Source organism: Sarcophilus harrisii, chromosome 4, assembly GCF_902635505.1.
Source record: "Sarcophilus harrisii chromosome 4, mSarHar1.11, whole genome shotgun sequence".
Lineage (NCBI taxonomy): Eukaryota > Metazoa > Chordata > Mammalia > Dasyuromorphia > Dasyuridae > Sarcophilus > Sarcophilus harrisii.
The window spans coordinates 68,704,410-68,725,426 of NC_045429.1; positions in this window are offsets into that span (position 1 = coordinate 68,704,410).

The following is a 21,017-nucleotide window of genomic DNA, read 5'->3' on the forward strand; positions in this document are numbered from 1 at the left end:
CTTACTAGCTGTATGCTCCTGGGCTAGTCATTTGTCCCTGTTTGCCTCAGTTTCCTTTTCTGCAGAATGAGTTAGAGAAGGAAATGGCCAACTATTCCAGATTCTTATTAGCTGCGTGACTCTGGGCAAGTCCCTTAACACATCTGTTTCCTCATCTATAAATGAGAAGGAAACGACAACCATGAAAACCTCAAAGGAGTCACAAAGAATTAGAAATGATTGAACAGTAAAACAAAACTAGGAAAGGCTAAAATAGGGCTGGAGTCTAGGAACTAGAACTTCTGACTTGAAATCCCTATTGCCTCTTAATAAACAAGCAGCATTAAGTCCCATTTCTCTTTCAGGCACTGTGCTAAGCATTTGGGGTCACAAAGACAAGAGTGAAATAGTGCCTGCCCTCAAAGAATGGGCAAAGAACTTGGGGAGAGGGGCACTGGGTATATATTGACCTCCTCAATCAACATTTCTTTATCAACAGGGGAACTTGCACTGCAAAAACAGTCCCTGCCCTCTGAGAGTTTATATTTTAAAAGAGGGAGACAGCACAGAAATAGCAAAAGAGAATCCAACATAAAGAAAGCATAATTAGTAGAGCCATATTAGCTGCTCCAGACAGGTGTAGATAGGAGGGAGAGAATTTCAGGTATGAAGAATTAACTGTGTATGTGTGGGAAAGCTTTGTTAACATCATTTTTTGGTTTGGTTTGGTTTTTACTCTTTATTTCAGCCTCTCTAGTGTGATTTGTCTTCTTTCACTCACCCCCACTAACACCTCTGTCTCTTTGTCTTTCTCTGGCTCTGGCTCTCTTTCTCAGTGTTTCTGCCTCTCTTTCCTGTCTCTCTATGCCTATCTCTCTGACGCTGGCTCTCTCTGGCTCTATTTGTCTCTCTCTTTGTTTGTCTCGCTCTCTCTCCTCTCTCTTTGTCTTTGTCTCTCTCTGTCTCTCCTTTCCTTTTTCCCTCCCTCCCTTTTCTTCCTCTGCTTCCTCTGAGTGCAACAGTATATACCCACAGACTCCACCTCTCATACAAAAGGAAGTACATTTCAACATTTTTCTCTGGTCAAAATTGGTCACAATAATTGCAGTTTTCATTTTATTATTCTTTTACTTAATACTATAGTTGTGTAGTGTGTGTGTGTGTGTGTGTGTGTATTTCCCCTCAGGTCTTTTCAATAGTAGCTAGTGAATCTGCCTTCTCTACTTGCTCCTCATATCCCAGAATCACTGCCCAGCATAAGGCTCCCCCAAATCCTGGGACGATTCTCTGAAGTAGCAAATCCAGAAAAATTCATTTGCTATAAGGAGCTTAGGAATGGTGACTGGCATCATTTGCACTCTATTACCGTTGGTAAAAATCTTCACTCCTAAGATGGTAAAAACTAAAAGAGAGAAAGAGAGGAGACCTTTATTATACCCCCAAAGGCATCTGCATTGGACTTTCCCCATTTAGTTATAGCCTATAGATTTGCACCCAGTTTCTATCAATTAACCTTCGCAAAGGATATATGTTTCCCAGCTAACTGCAAAATGTTTTTCTTCCATTCTAGAGAATTTTGGTTTTCTTTTGGGAACCCATCACATACTAGTCAGGGGATTTTAAGCTAAGATTCATTAACTTATTATAGACAGATAGATGGGTGGCTAGGTAGATAGAGAGAGATGGAAAGATAGATGATTAATTGGATGGTTGGAAAAAGTATTTCAAGATAATTATTTTCCTTTGTAATCCTATAGATTTTATTTTATGCATTAAAAAAATTATCCAAAGAAGAGGTTCCTGGACTTCCCCAATTGCCAAAGAGGTCTGGGAGACACAAAAACTTCAGCTCTTTTAGCCTAGCTTTTATCCCTTACCTATGTTCGTCTCAATATCTGGTCCCTCCCCCTCCATACTCGGTAGAACATAAACTCAGAGGGGACAGGAACTGTGGGGGGGAAATCTTTGTGATACTAGGGTTTGAATCCCAGCTTTCCACATTTATTAGTTAATGAGCTAATGTGTGTAAAGCACTTTCCAAACCTTTAACGCGAACAAATGGCAGCTATTACTATTCTTCTTCTCGGTGCCTCGCGAAGAATAGGAGCTTTAATGTCAAATGAATGGGTGGCTAGAGGGGAGGGAGGGAGGAAGGGAGGGCCTCCTCGGAACCCCTGGTCTGAAGGAGACTCTGCCGGGGACGGGGAGGGGCACGGTCTCCCCCACCCGATTGTCTGGAGCCCGGCATCTTTCTTTGCTCCCTCGGCCCTCGGATTGATAAACAGGGGGTGGTTTCTCCTTGTTAGCCGGACTGCTGCCTTTCACCTTGATTTCCCCAGGGCTCTCGGGAACAATATCAATAAACACTGGGCTTCGCCCCCACCAGCTGTTCCCCTCCCCCCCGCAGGCAGCCGGCCCGGGAGCTGGGGGCCGCGGGTCTTGGCCGCGGAGAAGCTGCGGGTCCCGCTCCAGGAGCGGTTCCCGGGCGGTCCGGCGGGCACGCGGCCCCCCAAGGCTTTGTCTCATTGTGTCGGAGGAGCCGTGTCCTCTGGGAGCCGCCGAGTTCGGGTTCGGCCGGGGCGGAAACGGGAGAGGAAGCCCTCCCCGAGCTGCGGAGCTAGCTTGTCTAATTGTTAGGATGCAGCCCGGGAATATCGGGGGGGAGGGGGTAGAGGGGGGCCTCCCCGGCCAGTAAGAGGCTTCTGGGTCAGGAGGAGAAGTGGGGCAGACGTGGGAGAGGGGGCCATCGTTTGCGAGGTCCACACGCCACTGGGTCTGAGCCAGAGGACAGGAAAAGGGGACTTGGATCTCCGGTGATGGTTCGGTGCGGGGGCTCTCTCGTAACCCTTGTCCTCACGGTACTAGCTGACATTTAGGCAGCACTTACTATGGGCAGGGTACACAGGTGCTACGGTGGCCCGAGCACCCGCCCTGGAATAGGGAGGAACTGATTTCAAATCTTGCTTCAAGTACTTACTAGCTGTGTGACCCTAGACAAGTCACTTAACCCCATTGCCTCAAAAAATAAATTATTGCAATTATTATTCATTTGATCTTCACAACAACCCTGGGAGAGAGGTGCTGTTACCATCCCCATTTTATAATTGAGGAAACTGAGGTAAACAGAGCTTGGGACTCACCCAGGATCATACAGCTAGTGGGAGTCTGAGGCTGGATATGAATTCAGAGCTTCCTGACACTACACCCCGTACTCTATTTCCTACATCACCTAACTGCCCCTGTCATAGAGGGGTCCCCACATTCAGTGTGTCATTCATTCCTACCATCACGGGAGAATATGTGAAGGAAAACTCAAGCTTACAAATGAATCCTGACTTTTGGGACACGGTGACGCAAAGTTATTTTGAGGGGAGGGCAGGAAGCAGAGCTTGAGCTTAGCTCTAAAGGAATGGAGTCGGGGTGAGGAGAGAGTGCATTACAGACAGGGGAGACACATAGTACAAGAGATGGATGTCCTGTGTGAAGAACAGCAAGAAGACCAGTCTATCGTTAATCCATTCAACAAACATCAACATACCCACCATACACCAGGAATGTGCTAGGCATTGGGCCCTCATCTTCATGAGTTCAAATCCAGACTCAGACACTTGCTAGCTGTGTGCTCCTGGGTTAGGCACTTAACCTTGTCTGCCTTGGTTTCCTCATCTGCAAAATGAGCTGGAGAGAAAAATGTCAAACTACTCTAGTTATCATTACTAGGAAATCCCCACAGGGGGACATGAAGAATCAGACCCCGCTGAAATGACTGAACAACAAAGAAAATTAGATCCTGTGAGAATGATGTTTCTGGTGAACTGTGGGCTCAACGAGTCAGCGGCGTGATGTGGCAGCCCCGAAATAGTTAAGACAATCTTGGGGTGCCCAAGAGGTGCACGAATAACCCTATTGTACTATGCTCTGGCCAAATATTCTCTGCATATAGGGGCAGTTCTGAGCCTCACGATTTAAGAAGGTAAATTGGACTGTGTCCAGGGGAGGATAATGAGGATGGTCTTGAGTCTATGACATCTGAGGATCATGGAAGGAACTGGGCATATTTGACCTAGGAAAGAAAAGATGAAGGGGAGAAGACTTTGTGTATGTGGCAATTGGGCAAGGTCGCACACTTAGGAAACGTTACATGTCTGAGGCTGGATTTGAACTCCAGGATCGCTGCTCTAACTACTGCACCATCTAGTTGCCCAAAGATAACTCACTTTGTATTTGAAGAGCCGTCCTGTTGAGAAGGGATCAGATTTGCTCTGTTCAGCCCACAGCTAATCCCCAGTGCTTAACAAAGTGCCTGGCACACAGTAAGAGCTTAATAAATTCATGGAAACTTCAAAGAAGCAAATTTAGGCTTAAATTCAGGAAAATTTTCCCAATGGTTTGTCCAAATGTGAAAGGAGCTGCCTGCCTATAGCTAACTGGTCTTCTCCTCACTGGAGAACTTCAAGCAAAACTTGGAAGGTCATTTCTTGTGTCATAGTAGGATTCCTACAATCCTGATTCCATGATTCTAAGATAGCCCAGTCCCCATCTCCCAGGCAAATCTATACCCTAACCCTTCTTTTAAAAATGCACCTTTGATGAATATGGAAATATATTTAGAAGAATTGCACATCTTTAATTTATATCAGATTTCTTGCTGTCCTGGGAAAGGGGAAGAATGGGAGAAAAATTTGGAACACGAAGTTTTGCAAAGGTGAATGTTGAAAACTATCTTTGCATGTATTTGGAAAAATAAAATACTACTAAAATTGAAAAAAAAATCAGTTCAATCCTATCTTTTAAGATTTCACTATATATCACTTTCCCCTGTAACTTAGGGCAGTGTATATTAAAAGCTCCTTTACACAGGCCCTTGGGTTTCTAAAATTTTGAACTTAGTGAAGTGAAATATCCAAGTCATGTTGAGGTGCAACGAATTATGAAGGGAGGGAGTCATGCTGAATGAATTCACAGAGTCAAATCATCTCCAGGTTGAGAGATAAAACTTTCTTATGATGCTAAGAAGAAGGCAAAGTTCTTAATGAACTTATTATTAACAAGTGGGAAAGTGGGACCTTTTATGAGAAAAAACCCCAAACAAAGTAAGTTAACCGTGCTAATTGTATGTCAATAAATCAACTGGCAGTCAAGGCCATCCTGTTTATACAAGATAGTCTAGGGAGTTGACGTCTATAGCTTAATCTCCACATTGTATAAGTTAATAGTGGCCATCATATAGGATAGCTCTGTACATGATAGTTCTGTCAAAACAAGAAATTCTGCAGAGTTAGCTGGCTCTTCTCTGGATCCCACTTAGTAACTGGATTGCCACTAAGAGCAATCTTTTGCTGGAGTCTGTTCATCCTGCCCAAATCATTAAAGGAAACATCCAAGTGGGTTTGGGGTGGAGGACCTCTGCAGAACATACTCCAATGAGATTAGGGTCTGAAGTGTATACCGTTCTAGGTCTATACAACTCCAATAGCCCGGCTGGGAAAAAGCACTGATAGGAAAGGTTGATAGATAAATTGTACCCATCCCTTTGTATCCCCAGTTGCTGTCCATGGTTGCCTTTGAGCCTTCACAGTAATATATTCAATTTGACTTTATTACAAAGTAAAAACCTACTTACCTGCCTACCAGCAAAATTTTCTAGCTATATATATATGTATACATATTCATATTTGTATATGTATGCATGTATATATATACACATTCATAAAAAATAATACTTTAGTGTTCTTTCCATTTCTTCTTCCTACATATTCTTCTCTAGGCAGCTCCCTAATTGACCTGTCCTGGTCCCGGCTCTCTCTACCGCTTGGGATATGAAACTCTCTAAGGGAATTAAGGAAGATTGTGAAATATCCAACAAGTCATGTTTAAGGTGCAACAATTTATGGAGGGAGGGAGTCATGCTGAATGAATTCACAGGCTCAAATCATCTCCATGTCGATGGATAAAGCTTTCTTATGATGCTAAGAAGCAGGCAAAGTTCTTAATGAACTTATAATTAACAAGAGGGAAAGTGGGACCCTTTATGAGAAAAGACCCCAAACAAAGTATGCTAACTATGCTAATTGTCTGTGTCAGTAAATCAACTGGCAATCAAGCCCTCCTCTTTATACAAGATAGTCTAGGGACTTGATGTCTATAGCTTAATCTCTAGATTGTATAACCTAATAATATGTGTTAATAATTAGCTTATTAATCATAAGCTAATGATGATGAGTGGTCATCAATATAGGATAGTTATGTACATAGTAATTCTGTCAAATTATGGAAGAGATAAGGAAGAACCCAATATTTCCCCTTCTCTCTTTTCTTTTCATCAGTCTGAAATAAGAGCTGTCCCCAAAACAGTACCCATCCCTTTTTAGATGAGTAAGATGGAGAATTTCAAAAAAGATCTGTCTTAATTTCCTAAGCTGTATAATGGGAATCATATTTGCACTTCCTCCTTCAATGCTGTCATAGGGACCAAAATGAAATGCCCTCTATAAAAGTTCTTGGAAACTGAGAAGGCAGAAAGGGGAACATGGGGGTCTCATAGGATGTGTGATAGCTTCAGGATTTGAATGAAACTTGAAGGCTGATTGCATATATGAATAAGAGCAGCTAGATGGCCCAAAGGATACTGGCCCAGACTCAGGACAGACTTGAGTTCAAATACAGCCTCAGATACTTACCAGCTGTGAGATCCTGAGGAAGTCACTCTACCTCTGTCTGCCTCAGTTTCTTCATCTGTTAAATGGGGATCATAACAGCACCTACTTCTCAGGGTTTTTTGTGAGGATCAAATGAGATAAGAATTGTAAAGTCTTTAGCAGGGTGGTACCTGGCACATAGTAAACACTAGATAAGGTCCCCAATCCTCAAACTGAACAGTCAATTGATGCAGTAGATGGAGGATTACTTGTGGAGTCAGGGAAATCTAAACTCATAATCTTGTCTTTGAGCCTTAATTGGCTGGGTAAACTGAGGCACGTCACCTTACCTGCCTCAGTTTCCCTCATCTTTGCAACTTCCCTTTTTATGATGAGAATGATGGTGACAACAGCACCCACACCACCAAGGTGGCTGTTGGGATCAAAGGAGAAAACAGGAGAAAGAACTTCGGAAACTTTAAAGCATCATGAAGATAATCGCTACTAGAAACGACACCTTCTGGACTCCTTTCCTTCTCCCTCTAACTGGAGAGAAGCCTGTCTATGGAGCATCATGACCTCTCTTCCCTCCCAAGGGACATTGGAAATCGGGGCTGGACCACAATCAACCCTGGCTGGACTTCCCAACGATCGCCTGCTCCCAACCCCCCACCACGGCCTCCGCAACTGCAGGAGTCAGTCACTTAAGACTTGGACCGAGATCTTCTCAAGCCTGAAAATCTAATTTTCACACATCCCATCCCCTCGCTGCTGGAGGAGATGACTCTCGGGCTCTTGTCTTCCCAGAGCTTTCCTCCCTCCCCCTCCCCACCTCCCCCATCCCCTTTTCTCCACCAGGTGCAGGGCACACTGCCTCCTTCCTTTATGTCTGAGATTGTTTTATGTCTGAGATAGAATATCCTCCATCTGAGACATCTGCTCCCTCCCCAGCCTCCCTTCTCCCTGGGGGACATTCCTGTCATCGCCCACACCCACTAGACCCTAGCTGCCACCTGCCCTTCTTTCCTCTTCAGTCCTGCTCCTTCCAAGCTATACTTCTTCACCTTTCTCTGCTGCCCTCTCTCCTTCTCTCCCCGCCCCCCCTCCAGCTGCTCCTGGGAAAGCCAGGGAAGAGAGCCCAATTCCTTTTCATTTCAATTCCCCAAATTCCCCAAAGCCTTCAATCTATTGCAGTTATTTGGCTCTGAGGAAGCATCTCCATTTAAAGCTCTTGGGCTCTGCCTTCAGCAAATCTGAAGGAGATGGGCAGGCAGTGCCAACGGGGCTCCCAGCCCTGCAGCCACAATTTCCCAGGGGGGAGAAGAAAATCCCCGGTCTCCATCTCCACCTGACTCAGCCCCAGTCACTCTCCTCAACAGGAAGGTAGCGGTGAAGATGAGGGATGGGGTCACAGCCAAGGTAGGGGCATCTTGGCAAAAAATGAGGCAACTATCCAGCTGGATTCAACAGACATTTATTACTTATGAACGGTTTTCGAGGGGAAGCAGAGCCATGTAGTGAGGAAAGCACTTACTTGAAGTCATGGGTGTGAGCTCAAATCCCAGCTCTGTTATTTCCTCCCTGTATGACTTTGGTCAAGTCAATTAAACTCTCTGGGACTCTTCATCTGTTTTTTTTTTAAGGCAGGACACCTGTGATTTCACTGGTATGAGAAGCTAATGATCAGATTTCCTCTATCCCAGCAGGAGTCTTCCCTGCAATTTATAACCTAGAAGTCAAGTGATTTGCACAAGGTCACTAAATCAGTATGAAATATTTGAAACTAGATCTTACTGCCTATAAAGCAAATTCTCTATTCAATACCTACACTGGTTCAAGACACTAGGGACAAAAAGACAAAGACCACCCTGCCTCCCATCTCCCTCCAAAGAAACAGAGATCAAATGAACTTGGGGATATTTCTTCTGAAGGATTCTATTCAATTAACAGTTAGCAAGTGTTTAGTGTCACATGTGCAAGACTTTAGTGGGATACAGAGGATTAAAAGAGGGGGGAAATGAACAGTCTTTGCCTTCAAGAAGCTTCCATTCTACTATATAGGAGGGATGAGCATAGAGGATAATGCATGTCTGTATACAAATTTCAAGTAGGTCATGATGAGGATAAAGACAAAAATCCAAACAAGGTATGCTAGGAAAATTCGAGGTGGGGGAACTTTTTTAGCTAGGAGGTATCAGGGAAGACTTGCCAGAGGAGGTCAAATATGATCCGAGCCCTGAGGGAAGATGAGGGAGTGAATTCCAAGGATGGTGGAGGGCTTGCAGGAATGCAGAGGCAAGAGAGAGCTTGCTGAGTCAGAGGGAATAGCTTTTATCCAACTGGGCTGGAAGGAATAGGGCAGGAAAGGCAGTATGTGAAACAAGGCTGGGAAAAAGTGGGTTGTAGTCAGACTGAAAAATGCCACACTGAGAACAGTGGAGAAGAAAGCCTGCAGAGAACCTGAGGTCAGCTATTGGACAGGTTCGCGCCTCCTCAGTAAGCAAGGGGAAGACTTGATGGAGGAATATACACACAGATACTCTGAATAACACTTCTTTCTGTTCAAAGGCTCACTTTACCCTCACTGAAAGGTCTAGTGTCCTGTGACAAAGCCAGAAATTTTCTGGGATTTAGAGGGAACGGCTATTACTTGCTACTGACAAATATCCACTTTAACTTGTCTCTGTAACCTCCCTTTCCCCCCTCACTGACACCTCCCAGGAAGCAGCCTGATGTACTGGAAAGTGCTGAGCTTAAAGTTGGGATACCTGCTTTTGAATTACTCCATTTATATGTTTAAAATGATTGTACATGTATAACCATATCAGATTGCTTGTTATTTTGGAGAGGTAAGGGAGGAAAGGAGAAAAAAATTGGAACTCAAAATCTTACAAAAATGGATGCTGAAAACTAATCTTTACATGGAATTGAAAACATAAAATACGATTTAATTTATCCATTTATCAACTACATGACTTTAGCCAAGTCTATTAACCTCTTAGAGTCAGGCTCGGTTTCTCCTCGTAAAATAAGGCTAGCATTTGTGAGGGGCAGCATAATATAGTGTACAGAAGTCCATATTTGGAATCAGGGAGAAACAGATTCAAGAGATGCTTCTTCTAATAACTACTTTTGGGAGGGAGGTAATAACAGTATTATGGTTGAATCATTTCAATCATGTCTACCTCTCTGTGACCCCATTTGGGATTTTCTTGGCGGAGATATCAGAGTGGTTTGCCATTTCCTTCTTCAGCTCATTTTATAGATGAGGAAACTGAAGCAAACAGTAAGAGCCTGAGGTCAAATTTGAACTCAGATCCTTCTGACTGCGTAAAGATACACTCCCCATTTTAATCCTAGATTTTAACCTAGTGGTGGGTGCTGTGTGACATGGGCAAAGTTACTTAATTTCAGAGGAATCAGAGCAGTTTTCTAAGATGATTAAGTTGGTGGCTATGAATTACTGTTCTATATTGGTAGATGTTTCCTAAAATTAATAAAATCACAAATCTGAAACAACAACAGAAACCACCTTCTTCATAGAGTTATTGTGAAGTTTAAATAAAATTATAGACATCCAGGGGCTTTGTAAGTGGAAGCTTGGATCCCTCCCATCACCTGTTGGCTCCTTTCCTATTCATGTGATGCTGAACAAAACTGGAGATCATCACAAAACTGTTCTGCATCCAGAACAAATTTATGCTCCATAATCTCAATTGGGTCCTCCTGCAGCAAATCAATCCCTTTTCATCTCCCTGATCCATTTAAGATCCCACTCAGCACAGCAGTTTTTCCAGATATCTCCATCCATCCTCAAGCCTCCCTCTCTGGGGAGAGCCTTGCCTCATATTTCACTGGAAAAAAAAAATGGAGGCCGTTCACTGAGAGCTCACTCTTCTCTCCTCTTCACTTCATATTTCTCAGAAGCCTTTTTCTATTGCCTCCTCCTTCGCCCCTTGTCTCATATAAAGAAGTGGTCCTTCTCGTTGCCAAGCTTACTCACACAAGGGATCCCTTTCAATTCTGTCTTCTGCAGTATATTGTCCCTTCTGTCATCCCCAATCTGCCACTGATGTTCATTCTTTCCCTGTGTCCTGGATGCTTTCCTGCTGCCCACAATCAAGCCTATATCTTCCCCACCCTCAAAGACCCCTCCTTTGCTAGCTCTCTCCCTATATTTCTCCTCCTTTGGTAGCCTCTATCTTCCCCATCCTCAAAGACCCCTCCTTTGACGCAGCCATACCTACTAACTCTCTCCCTATATTTCTCCTCCTTTGGTAGCCTCTATCTTCCCAATCCTCAAAGACCCCTCCTTTGATGCAGCCATACCTACCAGCTCTCTCCCTATATTTCTCCTCCTTTGGTAGCCTCTATCTTCCCCATCCTCAAAGACCCCTCCTTTGATGCAGCCATACCTACTAACTCTCTCCCTATATTTCTCCTCCCTTTGGTAGCTAATCTTCTTGAGAAGGCCATCTCCAATGAATGCATTCTCATCCTTTTCACTCTTTTCTTATCTCTCTTCAGCCTGACTTGTGACTTCATCTTTCAATTAAAACTGGTCTCTCCAAAGTTAATAATGGCATTTTAATTGACATATTAATGGTCTTTTCTCAATATTCCTTCTCCCTTATCTCTTTGTTTACTTTGAGACTCTTAGCAAGCCTATTTTCCTGAATATTCTATATAGGTTTTTTCCTCATTTTCCTCTGCTGTTATCCTCTGCCCTCAGTTCTCTTCTCTTCTCCCTTTATGCTATTTCACGTGGTGATCCCTCAGTTCCTACAGTTTCAATGATCATTTCTATACAGATGATTGTTAGATTGACTTGTTCAGCGCTAAACTCTCCTTCTGATCTCCAGTCTTGCATCTCCAACTGTCTATTAGTTGGCTCAAACATTTAAAATTCAATATGTCAAAGACAGAATTCATTATCTTTCTCCAAAAATTATCCCCTCTTCCTAACTTCTCTATCATTGTTGAGGGTTCCATCATCCTTCCAATTACCCAGGCTACGAACTTCAGTGTCATACTCAACTTAGAAGGGAAGGGATAACAATATTTAAGTATTTTAAATACCTCACATATAAAAGGATTTAAGCTGGATCTGCAAGTCTCCAGAGGGCAAAGCAAAGATCAATGGATGAATATTGAAAAAAGGGAATTTATCAGCTAGGTGACACAGTGGATAGAGCACCAGCCCTGAAGTTAGAAGGACCAGAGTTCAAATCCAACCTCAGACTCTAAACACTTCCTAGCTGTGTGACCCTGGGCAAGTCAATCCCAACTGCCTCAGCAAAAAAGGGGGGGCCTTAAAAAAGGAATTTAGGCTAATCTAAGGAAAGCCTTCCTAACAATTATAACTGTTCACAAGAGTAATGAACGGCCCTTGGGAACTAATAGGTTCTTTGTCACTGGAAGTCTTTCTTTAAGCATCCCTTATTGAACGATTAGTTGACCATTGGTTGAGTATTTTGTAGCTAGGAATCTTATTTCAGTATATGTTGTTTGGGTCAGGTGATACTGAGGACCTCAAAAATTTGCTGACTCTGTGACAAGATAAGGATGTATCTCCCAAGAAGGAAAATAGAAAACAGCTCCCAAAGCTTTCATATTAGTGAGCTGCCCCCATCTTCCTGTCCTTGATCATTCATCAGTTGTATCTGGGAGCCCAGATTTCAATTTCAGGCCCCAAGGATTTCTATAGTTGATTCAGACAGCTCCTTCCCCTAAAGCTCTCACAACAGCTTTTATTTTGTGCATCCTTAAAACAGACCCAGCCACTGAAATAGGAATAGACTGGCTAACAGAAAGGATTTTCCCAGCAACTCTATTTGTTAATAATGACGATATTAGCAGTAACAACTACTTAGCCTCTTGATAAATATTCATGCTTGCAGGGCAAGGCTTGGCAGCCCAAGATGGCTTCCCCCCAAATCTGTACTTAGTATGAGAAGATGGTGCTGGATACCCGGGTACCTGCTGCTTCAGCCAAAGCAGTTCTTTGGAAAGAAATAACCTCAGGTCCTCAATTCAGGGGCCAGTGGTAAGATACACTGACTGACTATTGAGGAGAAGAGGGGGGTAGCACTTGAAAATGGTAAAGCTTTTTATTGTAAGTACTGTAAATAAACAAACTCCCACAAAACACTTGCTCTTTGGAATCTTATCCAAAGGGAAGAACCCAAACATAAGTCAATAAGTCATCATCTCAAGCTAGTTAGAACCAATAGATGAGCAAGATGTCCAGTATTCCTGGTTCTTGGCTATGCTTGTCAATTCAGCTCTGACAACGAATGGGAAACTAGGAGTGGGTCTAATGGAGGGCACAGATTCAGGATACAAGGGAAGCCCCTCGGAGGAGGGGCTATACTGGAAGCCACCATGAGCCCACAGAAAGCCTAGGGCCTTATGCCAAGAAAGTTGATTTCAATACCAGTGAAAAAACACTAGCCTGGATTGATTCAGGCAGAGCATCCAGTATTACAAAGGCTGGGGAGATAGGTACCAACAGAGAAACAAAGACAGAGACAAGGAGATAGAAAGAAATGAAAATGGCCTTACTCTCAAGGAGTTTGCACTCTATAATTCAGGGGTCCTCAAACTATGGCCCATGGGCCAGATGCAGCAGCTGAGGACGATTATCCCCCTCACCCAGGGCTATGAAGTTTCTTTATTTAAAGGCCCACAAAACAAAGGTTTTGTTTTTACTATAGTCCCGTCCTCCAACAGTCTGAGGGACAGTGAACTGGCCCCCTATTTAAAAAGTTTGAGGACTCCTGATCTATATCCTTGAAGTATTGATGTAAGAAGAGGGAAGCAACAGGACTTGACAGCTGATTGGATATGGAAAGTGAGTGTAAATGAGAAATCAAGAATGAGATGAAGATTGTTATCCTTGGTGACTAGGAGAATTCTAGAGCGATGGGGGAGAATAATGAATTCTGTTTTGGATTCATAGAGTTTAAGATATCATTGAGTTATCTAATTCAAGCTGCCCAATAGACATTTGGAGATGTAAGATTGGGTGTCAGGAGAGTAGTTCAGGCTGGCTAATTAGACCTAAGAATTATCAGCATAGCAATGGATTGTGAGTGTTGATGATACCAGTAAGAGAAATAGTTTAGAGGAAGAAGAAAAGAAGGTCCAGGACAGTCTTGGGGGACACTCAGTTAGTGGGTACAACCTGGATAAGATCCAACTAAGGTGTCTGAGAAGAGGAGACATAGGAGGAGAACCAGTGAAAAAGGTTAGGGCTACAAAAGAGCAGACCTGAGAATCTTCTGCAATGATCTTTGAATCAGAGGAGCTGGTGATTTTGCCAGCAAAATGTTGCTGTTTAGCCCTCATTTTTGAAGAGGAAAAATGATATCAAGTCCTGATTAGAGCATGAACTGGATTTAAGGGAAGTAGAGTTGCACGAAGTGGTTAGCCACTCTCTCCTTTCCAAAGTCATCAAAGACCAGTGGCAAGACAAATGTCAGGATGACTGCCGGTGGTCCAGGATACAGTGGATGATCTGGCATCTTTGATACCTGGCCAAGCTCTAAGCACTCTATAGCACCTGCTTCAGTCACCTTGCTGGCCACTGGAGTCAACTGTTCTCATCTACCTATTGCTTTGGGGGAAGTCTTTCATACTTGCGGCAGACATCCCCTTAACTCACTGTACCCTTAATCTGGCTTAGCCCATCAACTAAAATGTTTTTACTGGGTTTGGTCGCTGGGCATTTTGCAGCTTCTTGGTGCTGCACAGGTGAGAGTTGGGTGAAGGTGGACACCAAAGATGGATAAGCAGTCCTGAAAAAAATGTTAGATTAGCGGTGTTAGACCTCCATGAACATCCAAAACATCAGGGAAATATACATTCTTGGAGTTTGAAACAGAGGAAGGAAAAAGTCTGGAAAGTCTTTGAAATGAGGAGAACAATGGATTGATCTGTCGTTGTTCAGTCACGTTTGACTCTATGCGATCCCATGGACTTTTTTTCCATTGGGTTTTTTGGGTAAAGCTATTTTAATTTGCCATTTCCTTCTCCAGCTCATTTTATAAATGAGAAACTGGGTCAAACAGAGATTAAGTGACTTAGCCAAGGTCTCAGAGTAAGTATCTGAGGCCAGATTTGAATTAGGGAAGCATAAAAGAGTTTCCTTATACCAGAGTTGAGATTATGTGACACAAATTTATACAAAGCCAGTTAGCACAGTCTTGTGATGTTAGCCAGACTTGGTGTGAATCAGAGTGAAGGCAGAGGATCCAAGAGGAGGCAACCCATGACCTACAAGAGAGGGAAACAAGACTCCAAAGGAGAGGAAAGTATGAGTCAAAGTGGTTTGCCAGTTCAAGGGATCAAGTTAGAGAAGGGAGGAGAATGTAACAAGACTGATAGCCTGGGAAAGAACAATAGGGACTGCAGGTGCTGAAGAAGGCAAAGAACGGGTCCAGAGAGTCATAAGGTGGAGGGATAAATGATTATGATTCAGAGGCAAGAGCAAGGAGGCAGGACACTGATGAGTGATGGCAAGATCAGAGCTATGACCATTTCTGTGTAGTTGAGGTGGACAAGAGATATAGGTCACGAGAGACAGTGATTTAGATAATCTCTGAGGTCTCTCTTCATTCTGAGGTTCTGGAGTAGAAATGTAGCCATAATAGAGGTAATATCAATACCGAAAAATGCTTTATACTCCTGGCTTTGCAAAGGGCATTCACATTCAATGATATTCACAATATCTCTGTGACACAGATAGGACTGTTGTTGTTATAGTTGAATTATTTCAGTTTTACACATGGGGGGAGTATAAAGAGATTAAATGACTTGCTCAAAGTCATAAAGGCGGTGAATGTCAGGGCCAGAATTACTACCAAATTCTCTAGCAGTCCTATGCCCCTTTTTCCCTGCCAAAATGCTATCTTATCTGGATAAGGGAATGATGAGCTGATACCCATCCCTCTGCTTATCTCCCCCCACCATGACCAGTTCCTGAGATCTGGCTAGGAGCCTTATCTCTGGCCAAGTCTCAGGACTGGAAAAGCCACCAATTACCCTGAAGTGTCCCGATTTTCACACCCTGGAAGCCAGAGCTGAAGAGTGTGAAATTCATTCTCCATGGTAGATTACCAGTCCCCTGGAAGCTTTCAGTGCAGGGCCTGGGGGGGACACTCGGAAGCTAATCCCCCAGTTTCTGTTTTTCACTGGAGGAATTCCTTTCTGTGTCCAGAATGCAGCCTAAGCAACAGCATCTTGGGAGTATTGTTCAGTTTTTGTGATTTGCTTGTCTCTTTAGTTCCTGGGCCGAGGGCAGCAACATTAAATTGCTGTGGTGCAGGTTGCCCTGATCTGCAGGTACTTTCTCTGGAGGTTCTTCTGAAGTCTTAGGGTAATGGCAACAGGTGGGACAGGTTGGCGATTCTCTAATTCATAATAAGAGGGAGGGGCTGACTGAGCAAAGGGACAGGACTTCCTGTTCATATTTTTTCCCTAATATGAGATTAGCCCTTAATCCCCAAATTCCCTATTCAAGAAGGATCAAGCAAAATGTATCATTCTATACATCGTTCAACCAACATATATTTATTAAGGCACTTCCCATGTGCCAGACATTAGGTTGACATCACAAGAGTGATAAGTCAAACGATGTAATTGATATTTGATTATTATTATTATTATTATTTGTACTAAGTCATCATCATTCTCCTTTGATATTTTCCTTTTCTCCAACACAATTAAAAATAGATCTACCGTACTAAGAATATCATCATCATTATCACCATCATCTATTATTATTATGATTACTATTATCCTCAAATTTCCATTTCATTAAAACATTAGATTACGCCAGAACTTTGTTGGAAGCTCCCCTTGAAAACTTCCCTTTGATGATACTAATCCTCTCAAGTTATTTTCAGAAATAAAAAAAGCACTGACTGAATTTAGGAATTAGGAAACATGGGTTCAAATGCCATCTGCAAACTTAATGTCTATCAGACTCCAGGCAATTAGCTTGATCTGCATCTGCAAAATAGGGATAGTCATCTTTACCTTTCAAGGTTGCTTGAACTACTATCAATATTAGAACCATTGCTTTGTCTTTTTTATTGACAAAATGCTGGAAAGAGGGATCCTATACCTCATTTTTGCTTCTTTACTACCTTGCCCCACCTCCCAAAGTTGTGAGAATCAAATGAGATAAAGTTTGCAAAGTACTTAGCAGAGTGCATGATACTTGGGAAACATTGTATGAATGTCAACTGGTAGAATTATTATTTTCCCCAATAGAAAGTTAGATCAGTCAAAACCAAGAGAATTTTATACACAGTGACAAGAAGATTATGGGATGATCAATGGTGATAGACTTGGCTCTTTTCTTTTTTTTTTTTTTTTTCTTTTTTTTTTTTATTTAATAGCCTTTTATTTACAGGATATATACATGGGTAACTTTACAGCATTAACAATTGGACTTGGCTCTTTTCAACAATGAGATGATTCCAGGCAATTCCAATAGACAGGGGATGGAAAATGCCATCTGCACCCAGAGAACTATGGAGACAGAATGTGGATTGAAGCATAGTATTTTCACGTTTGTTGTTCTTGTTTGTTTCTTTTTTTCATTCTCATGTTTTTTTTTTCCCTTTTGGTCTGATTTTTCTTGCACAACATGACAGATATAGAAAAATAGAATTGCACATATTTAACCTGTATCAGATTGTTTGTAATCTTGGGGAGAGGAGAGGTAAGAGAAGGGGGAGAAAAACTGGAACACAAAGTTTTTTCAAAAATGAACGTTGAAAACTATCTTTACATGTATTTGGAAAAATGAAACATATTGTATTTAACATATACTTTAACATATTTCACATGTAGTGGTCAACCTGTCATCTGGGGGAGGGTGTAGGGGGAAGGAGGGGAAAAATTGGAACAAAAGGTTTGGCAACTGTCAATGCTGAAAAAATACCCATGCATATATCTTGTAAATAAAAAGCTATAATAAAAAAACCTTTAAATAATAAAAAAATTTTAAAAAGTAAAAAAAAAAGCATATATTCCATTTGTCATAAAAAGGGGGGGAGAATGGAGTCTATCAGCTTTAGGCTGACAAATTTTACTTTAAATTCCTAAAAATGTTCTAAAACATATCATTCGAGTGATAGTTAATGAACATTTACAAAAGAAAGCAGTGATCACAAAAAATCATCATGGCTTCATCAACAAGTCCTGCCAGGCTAAACTTATTTCTTCTCTTAAAAGGGTTAATAATCATAGATTATTATATATATATATATAATATACACATATTACATATATATAATATTAACATATTATATATATAAATTTTTTTTGGTCTGGACCCATAATTTCTAGATCTATAAAATAGATATATATTTTGGATTAAACTCATAATTTCTAGATCTATAATATAGATATATATTTTGGGCTAGCCCCATAATTTCTAGATCTATAATATATATCTATATCTATGTAAATATATATATATTGAATGAGACCCATAATTTCTAGAGCTATAATATAGACATATACTTTGGACTAGATCTATAATTTCTTTTGTGTACAGGACCCTCCCTACCTCTACCAATACAGAGTATTTCCTGGCCTGTAACTTAGAGTTTGCCTGAGGACACTGAGAAGTTGCATGAGTTGCCCAGGGTCACAGAATCAGTATGAATTTAGGATTACAGTTAGACTATTGGATTTTGAATCCATATCTTTCTGATTTTCAAATCACCTGTCTACCACTCTGCCCTGACTCTTGTACAGGATCTGGAACTTAGTATATAAGTAATAAGTAATGAATGTTGGCTTGTTGATTGATTATGAAGACATACTGAAGACTTTGTGACTCTTAGTATGCTTTTAGCCACTGTTACTGAGGAAGAGGAAGGGAGTCCCATGAGGATTATTGTTCATCCTTCTTTCTTGAAGAGGACCAATGACATCAGCCTCGGGAATTAGATTGGATGGATTGGATTTAAATGAGGCAGAACTTTGAAGTCATCAGCTTCACTCCCTCCTACAGAGGCATCTGAGTCAACTGGCAATGGCCCATCCCCGTGAGGCGAGGGACAGTTTGGCTTATCAGTTTTATGTGTCATCTTGGATAAAGACTTCATCACCTAGTTGCCAATCTTGTATTAATACGCCTCTCTGTCCTTATCCAGTCTGATCTTCCAAGCTGCAAATAGAGTTATCAGGACCACAGTTGTAGTGCAAGGATTTTCCATCATGACAAAACTCTCCAAGGCTTAAGCTCCATGAGCTTAATTTTCAAGAATCAGATCGTGTCCGCGTCATGATATGGTATCCAAACAGGGCTTTTGTGAGAGAAGATATGGTGTCTGAAAATATTTGCTGTCATGATTATCTACTATCTCTTAGCCAACCCAGATTGCTTTGTTGAGAATCATGGACATTGTACTTCCAATGACTATAGACACTCATATCCCCAAGAACATATAACACATGTGTGTTCTATAAACACATGTAATATGAATGTTTTGGTGATTGATATTTCTTTGGCCAGTGATTACCTGTCTCTTTCTATTTCTCAAAGCTTTATGACATGTCTGTCTTTATCGTAATGCTTACTGAATTGATTCATTCAGTTACTATTTGTTGAAATATTGGCATTTCCGGGATATTTCAATAGTTTGTGGCAGCGTTGGCAACTAGCCCTCAGGAGCTGTGAGCAGCTCTTAAAGTCTATCCAGGATGCTTTTTTAGCTAAAATAAAAGAATGAATCTGTACCTGTGTGATGAGTCATCTCATTAACAGGCAAGCATGAGTCTCTGTCCTCAGAGAAATACCAGAGAATGGATGATTGTCTTTCATTAAAAAAAAGTTCAAGAAGTCTATGGAAGGGTGAATGTTTTGAATCCTGCCTGAAAGTGAAAACGACCACAAATTCACTTAACTTTGAGAAAGTCTTCAAAGAGATGCAAGGACAGAAGCTTCACTAATTGGAGCAACACCACATGACATTTGAATGGATGATCTCACCTCTGTTGGTACTCTCCTGACAGCATGGTACAGTGGAGAGCAAACTAGTTTGGGAGTCAAAGGATCTGGGTTCAAATCCTATCTCTGTCACCTATTACTTGATGAGTTTGAGCAAATTACTTATGTCTCCAGTTTCTTCATCTATAAAATAATGTGGTTGGACTATGTCCTTGTTTGCTGTGAATCTGTGAGCCCACGAGTACTCCAGTGATGCAAATAGTGATCCATCCTTTGCCTCTCTGCTTAGGGCAGCTAGGTGCTATGGTGGCTAGTTTAAGGTTTGTGAAGGGCTCTGTTTATATTATTTTAGTTGGTAGAATAATAAAGTGGGAGAGTTAGAGTGCTGATAAGGGTAGCCAGGTGGTGCAGGGGATAGGGCACTGGCTCTGGAATCAGGAAGACCTGAATTCAAACCCAGCTTTAGATACTAACTAGCTGTATGACTCTGGGCAAATCACTTAATCTCTACCTACCTTACTTTCTTCTGTCTATAAAATGGGGATGATAATAACATCAACCTCATAGCTTGGTTGTAATAATTGTACACTGCTTAACACAGTGCCTAGCGCATAGTAGGTCTTTTTAAATAAATGTGTGTTTCCTTTCTTCCTTCTCAAAGTAATCAATTTACAAGCATATCTTAAGGACCTTCTCCATTATGGGCACTATGAAAGACATTGGCGATATAGAGACAATAACAATAATAGCTAGTTTTAAAGTTTAAAATTTCTAAAACTATGTAATTTTTTGGTCCTCACAACAACCCTGGAGGTTCCCCATTTTAGAGATAAGAAAATTGTGACAGAGTTCTAGTGACTTGTCTAGAATCACATAGCTAATAAATGCCTAAGGTTCCAATGTAGACTACCTACCTTCCTAAAATGAAATTTCACACAAATGAAATGGTCTCTGTCCCCCTAAACCTTATATTCTGTTGGGGAAAACAATATTCCAGATATTCTACTTAATATCTGTGTAATCTTGGATGAGACTCTGACCATCTATGGGACTCAGTTTCCTCATCTGTAAAATGAGGTTAAATTCAATGATTTCTCAGGTCTCCTCTAGTTCTAAATTCCACGATCCTGTTATTGTTTGTCCAAAGATAGAGGTGATTCTATGACATGCAAGTGAATTGGATTTAAATGAGGAAGGGCTGTGCAAGATCACCTGTCTCACTTTTTTTCTGGAATCAATGAGTATTTCCTTTCCTGAAAGCCAGAAATCAATGAGTATTAGGCAACTTCTGGCAATAGTGCTTCTGAAGAGGCCACTTGTGTCATTTTTATGAAACTAGATGTTTCTGAAACATAGGATGGGATTTTCAGTTAAAAAATCCTTACTCCTCTTGACTCACCCTTCTGTCCAGCTATGCTGTTCTTGTT